We start from the raw sequence: 6,000 nt of genomic DNA, 5'->3' as shown, positions 1-6,000 counted from the left end.
TGTGAAATTGGAAATTTATCTGACGGACTAATCAGAGATAGAATAGTGTGTGGAATCCATGATGAAGCGTGTCGTGCACGTTTACTCAGAGAATCGGATTTGACATTGGCGAAAGCTATCGATGTGTGTAGGGCTCAGGAAATGAGTACAAAACAGTTAAAGTCCCTGAAAGGTAGTGAAGAACAAACAGTTGCGGCGATAAGTCAGTCAAAAAGTGGACGAAAGGTCAGCTCGCAAAATTATAGTAAACACACAAAACATGCAAAACAAAGAACTGGAAATCAAAGGCCTGACAGTACTGATGGGAGGTCATGTCGTAATTGTGGAAGAAGACACATGAAAGATTCATGTCCTGCATTTGGGAAAACGTGTCATCGTTGTCATAATAAGAATCATTTTGCGAAATACTGTTTGACAGAACCATCGTACAATTCAAAGAAAATTCACGCTGTTGGAGTACCAGACGATGAACACTCGTACGAGGATACAGAACTTTTCATTGGAACCGTACAGATTAACACAGTGAATCAAGACCAGAGTGATTGGATTGAAACCTTGACCATTAATGACCACCATATAGACTTTAAGTTGGACACAAGTGCCCAAGCTAACATTATTCCAAAACATGTCTTTGACAAGTTAAAGTTGAATGACTAACACCTCAAAAAGACGAGCGTCAAGTTGGTTACATATGGCGGAACTGAAATTACACCGAAGGGTATCAAGACTTTGGAGTGTTCTGTGCGAGGTGAAAAGTACGACTTGTCATTTTTCATAGTGGATGCGAATACTCAAGCGATTCTGGGAAAGAATGCCTGCACAGAAATTGGATCTATTGTGCGCATACACTCTGTGAACAAGGACTTGTCAAAGGAAAACCTACTGAAATCATATGAATATGTTTTCAAGGGACTTGGTGAACTTCCTGGAAAGCACCACATCAACATTGATGACGCCGTTACTCCAGTCATTCATCCACCGAGGAAGGTCCCTGTAGCACTCCGTGATAAAGTGAAAACGGAACTTCAGAGAATGGAACAGTTAGGAGTTATCGCGAGACAAGACAAGCCCACCGATTGGGTACACAGTCTAGTTACAGTCCGTAAACCCAACCAGATAAGACTTTGCATTGATCCAAAGGACTTGAATCGTGCAATTAAGAGAGAGCATTACCACTTAAAAACAGTCGCCGAAGTGATTGAAAACCTTCCGCAAGCCAAAGTGTTTTCGAAGTTCGACGCAACCCATGGATTTTGGCACATTAAACTTGATGAACCCAGTTCAAAACTGTTGACATTCAATACCCCATTTGGTCGGTACAGATACTTGCATTTACCATTTGGAGTAAGCTCTGCACCAGAAGTGTTTTCTAAACGAGTTCAAGAGAGGTTTTCGGACATAAAGGGCGTAGAGTGCATAGTAGACGACATCCTAGTATGGGGAGAGACCATTGCTGAACACGATTCCCGGGTACAACAGATGCTACAAAGATGTCGCGAAATGAACTTTAAGTTAAACAAAAGCAAAGTGGAGTTCCGTGTACCCGAAGTGAGGTATGTCGGACATTTGATTACGAACAGTGTTATTAAGGTAGACCCTGAGAAAGTACGAGCGATAGTAGACATGCCAGCACCAAAGGACGTGTCAGGAGTCAAGCGCATTTTCGGCGTCGTACAATATAGAGCTAAGTTCATTCCGAACTTGTCTGATGTGACGGCACCACTTCGTACACTCCTGCAACAAGACGTCGAATGGCATTGGGATGCACCTCAGCAGGAAAGTTTCGACAGACTGAAACAACTAGTCTCAAGCACACCAGTTCTCAGTATATATGATGTGCATAAACCTGTAACTATTTCCGGTGACGCAAGCTCCAAGGGACTTGGCGTAGTCCTCCTCCAAGATGGACATCCTGTGGCATACGGTTCGAGGGCTTTAACAGAGACACAGAAGAGGTACGCTCAGATTGAACGTGAAATGCTAGCTATCGTATATGGATGCGAGAAGTTTCATCACTACATTTATGGCCGAAAGGTGACCGTGGAGACGGATCATAAACCCCTTGTCGCCATCTACAACAAACCACTGTATCGAGCGACGCCTAGACTTCAAAGAATGCTTATGAAGTTACAGCGCTATGACCTGAAGTTAGTGTATGTACCGGGAAAGGATATGCATATTTCAGATGCATTGAGTCGATCTTACCTGCAAGAGACTCCTGAGATTCTAGTCGACGATGAGATCGACGTTGATTCAATTGAGGCACAACTTCCTGTGTCTCAAGCAAAACTACAGCAACTCAAAGAGGCGACTGCTGCTGATGAGACATTACAAACGCTGAAAATACCGTTTTGATTGGTTGGCCAGTCGACAGATCAACTGTTCCATTGAACATCTTACAGTATTGGAACTACCGTGATGAAATCACTGCCATCGATGGACTTTTATACAAAGGCCAACGACTCATGGTGCCAATCAGCTTGAAAAAGGAAATGCTCAATAAGTTACATGAAGCACACATGGGCATAGTGAAAACACAGACAAGAGCACGAGAGCTGTTGTTTTGGCCCAAATTGAACCAGGATATTGAAGACTTTATAGGACAATGTGCAGTTTGTAACAAGTACAGGAATTCCAACTGCAAGGAACCTTTGATATCACAGGAGATGCCCTCACGTCCACGGTCAAAAGTCGCTGCAGATATGTTCCAGTTTAAAGGCTCTGAATACCTCCTGTGTGTTGACTACTACTCCAAATTTCCAGAAATTGTCCATATGTCGTCAACTACCAGTGCACAAACAATCACATGTTTCAAATCTCTGTTTGCTCGTCACGGCATTCCGACAGAACTATTTACGGATAATGGACCTCAGTTTTCGAGTTATGCATTCAAGAAATTCGCAACTGAGTGGGATTTCATTCACACCACCTCAAGTCCCAGATACCCGCAATCGAAGGGCCAGGCGGAAAGATGTGTTCAGACTGTCAAGAACCTGCTCAGAAAAGCTGACGAATCCGGAGGCGACATCTACACCAGTCTTATGAACTACCGCGCATCACCGATTGACGGAATAGGACTATCACCATCGCAGCTACTCATGAACAGACAGTTGCGTACAAAGTTACCAATCACAGCTGACTTGTTGAATTCGAAAGCTGTTGAATCCTGCAAACCTCAACTTATTGCCCGCCAGGAGAAACAAAAGTACTACTATGATCGTCATTCCTCAACGTTACCCAACGTCAACAAAGGTGAAATAGTTCGCGTACAGAAAGATTCGAAACAGTGGGAGCCAGCCATAGTAGACCAGAAACCTGCAGACAGATCTTACGTAGTCCGCACGGGTGACAATCAACTATACCGCAGAAATCGCAGACAACTTCTGAAGACCAGAGAAACCACTTTGCCGTCTGACGTCTCTGATCATTCTGAAGCAATGTATGACGCACCACCACAGAGTCATTCAGAACCCGATCCGCCAAACACCACACCTGCGAAACCCAACCTGCATGAAAATGCTGCCACTCCACACAGAGAACCCAGACCACAGCGAACACTGAGACGACCAAAACATCTGAAGGATTTCATTTGTAAATAAACTGTTAACTGGTTGATTCATACATGTTTATAAATGGACATGTTTTTGTTTTTTAGTTCAATATTAGTAATCTTTTCAGGAATGGAAAAGATTTTTTGAAAGGGGAGATGTTATGTTATTGCATTATAATTTGTTTATTGACATAAGCGACAGTCTGTATCAGATAGTTATCTGTGATGTAAGCATCTTGTCACGTGATCATATTCAGAAAAGAGTTTGAACACCATTATTGAGTGTTGTGACTTTACAGAGACCAGCATTCGTACAACCAATGTTTGTACTTCCAGGTTTTCTTGTAACGTTGTCTGGAGCAGCACACATACCAATCTCAAAACGAGCTGTTAAGCGTTGAATATGGAAATATTCACCAGATTCTCAGAAATATCAAGAAGGACATCGACGAAATGACAAACTCAGACAAATACAGAAGAACAATGAACAAGGACTAGGTACGTCATTTTGTAGTATGTATGGCCGATTTTCTAGCTGCCCTCAGAAATCATGTAAAATTTTTGTAGCCTTGAAGAGTGGATGGTGGCTCAACTGAGGATCAAATTTTACATATTAAAAGGGGAAAAAATTCAAAATTTTCTCATGTTAATCAACAAATTAAAGTTAGTCAAATTTAAGACAAGGAAGCTTTCTTAGCTAATGTTTATTAAAACGTGTTCATATTGTAATTCGTATGGATTAAGCTTTTATGTAGAATTATTCAAAATAATGGAACCATTCTATGTATATAAATTGTTTTGATTTAAAACATGCCCACCTGAAAGGGACCAATAAATGATCAAACTTTTAAAAATGAGTATTGATGAAGAATCCTAATATTTTTAAAGAACAGTAAAGCGGTCAATGATGATGAAATAAACTCATCCTTTGAATTTCCCTCCTAACTATTCTTATTGTATGTATGTTTAATATATCATTGTCTTCATTTCAGTGAACAACATAGTTTTCTATGCACAACTGACATCATCAGTGGCGGATGGTTTTCGTTGTAATCAACCAATAACCAATGAGGGTGCGTCCTATGATAAATCATCGGGTATCTATATGTATCAGCTCAGCGGAACTTCCGTCTTTTCTTGGACTATTGCCAGTACTCAGCATCACCAAACAACAGCTGATCTCCTCGTCAATGACGTATCGGTGGAGTCTACCGCTACATCCCTTCGGGGGTCTAAAAGCCACCACTTGAAAGCTGGATAAGTCGTATATGACCTTCAAGTCGGTGACAATGTCATACTCATCATGAACAGAACAACTATAGCAAAGTTCTCTACATTATCTGGTTAGAAGTTACAGCAAGATGTGATTGTTCATCCTCTTTTTTAAAGCATATTCTTTGCTGTATATGGTGTTCCATTTTCCATTACAAATATCACTCTGGTTTCTGGCACTCCGTCTTTTTTATGCATGAGCTTCAACCTCTCTGCCTTGCAATGATTCTTTTCGCTATAAAAACAAATTTCAAAGCGTTTTGACAAACAACGGAGACATGTATAATCCGGATAATCGATTTATCAGAGATAGGGGTTCGGCTTATATCGATGTCTGTCGAGGCCAAGGTAATTCTCTTTTCGATACATGCTAGGCAACATCATCGGTAGTTTCTCAAGACACATCTTCCTTCTTATCACTGCTAAATCTGTTGCGGGAAGATGAGCTGCATTGGTATTCTTTTTTAAAGCCACCTTAATACCTGCTCATTTTACTAAGTCTGGATGGCTTATTGGACCAAGTAGATATACCTATATAATGAGAAAGATACATCGTTTTCATATTGTACATTGAAATTCATTAACTTGAACACAAACAGCCCTTATACCATATGAGATATATTAAATCATCTATTACAGTTAACGTGAGGTGGATATTTATGGTGTCTTCTAAATGTTTCTGTAAACCTTTTAATATTATAGTCTTCTTGAAAGACTTGGTTTAATTTTCTGCGTTCCATATTGGATATAGGGTTTCTACAGTTAGTTTCTAACTCCCCTCTCTCGTGCGATAGTTTTTGCTTTAGTTCAGATGTTAGAACTATGTGTCTGGTATTATTTGATCTTGCATGCTTTCATTATCTTTGTTGGTTTCACTCTATGGATTACTGTTGTGATGCTTGTGTTTGCTTTTGATCTCCAGGTATATCTGCATGTCCTGATGGTTAATTACACGAAATATTTGGTCCTCTAATAGTTTATGTTGCTGATAATATCTGGTCATCTTATGACATGGACGTTTCTCAGTCACTACTTTACTAGGATGTTGATTGATTTCATGGTTGCTGAGGTAATACTTCAGATTTTAGATCCAAACAGGAATACTGACTTGACCTTGGTGTTCAATTTTTAAGCTTAGTCCCTGTTGGTGATGCCTTGCATCTCCACACTGATCAAGC

Source organism: Magallana gigas, chromosome 4 (assembly GCF_963853765.1).
Source record: "Magallana gigas chromosome 4, xbMagGiga1.1, whole genome shotgun sequence".
NCBI classification, from domain to species: Eukaryota; Metazoa; Mollusca; class Bivalvia; order Ostreida; family Ostreidae; genus Magallana; species Magallana gigas.
The sequence above is the reverse complement of the archived record's forward strand: the minus strand, read 5'-3'. Positions refer to the sequence as shown.